Here is a 744-nt window from a genome sequence, read left to right on the forward strand (position 1 = left end):
ATTGAGTCACTCTCATTCCATCTTGAAATCAAAATCAAAATGAGATTCTTTCTAATCAAACAGTTGGAATGAGAATCATCTATTTCGATTCTGAATATGTATATTGAATGATTCAGTATTTCATATTTTACATATAGATAGAGTTCATTCTAATAAAATAATATTTATTTATTATGTAAAAAAAAAAAGAAGACTATGACCGATGATGAAAAGAAAATGTGAGTAACATAATGTGAAGTCATTAAGACTAAATAAGTGGCCACGTATCTAACCTCATCATGTACCATCTAATTGACATACATGATGTTATGATTCTTTCACTTTTGGTGACAGATTGCTGATATATGCTTAGGACGACCTTTAAAAAGGGCGGCATGAGGTTTGATTCGCATGAACATGCGCATTAGAAAATATGTTATTTTGATGTGGAAATTCAAATTACAAAGTAAATGATATTAAATTGAAAATTTTTTGATTTGTTCTATTCCTACCGAGTCTATTTCCACTAATTTAAGAGATTGTCAAAAAATGTGCACTTACAAATCAATGAAACCTGCCGGTGAGAATTAGACTATATATAGAAATGAAGATAATGGATTCTATATACAGACCAAGTAGATCAACAATCATAACTCACATGATTTAGGGGAAGATCTTTGTAGTTCTGAAACTGCCAAGAATCACACGAAGAGTGCACTACCAATATCAGTCATTTCACATGCGCGCCAGGCAAACTAACAAATA

Source organism: Elaeis guineensis, chromosome 4 (genome assembly GCF_000442705.2).
Source record: "Elaeis guineensis isolate ETL-2024a chromosome 4, EG11, whole genome shotgun sequence".
NCBI lineage: Eukaryota > Viridiplantae > Streptophyta > Magnoliopsida > Arecales > Arecaceae > Elaeis > Elaeis guineensis.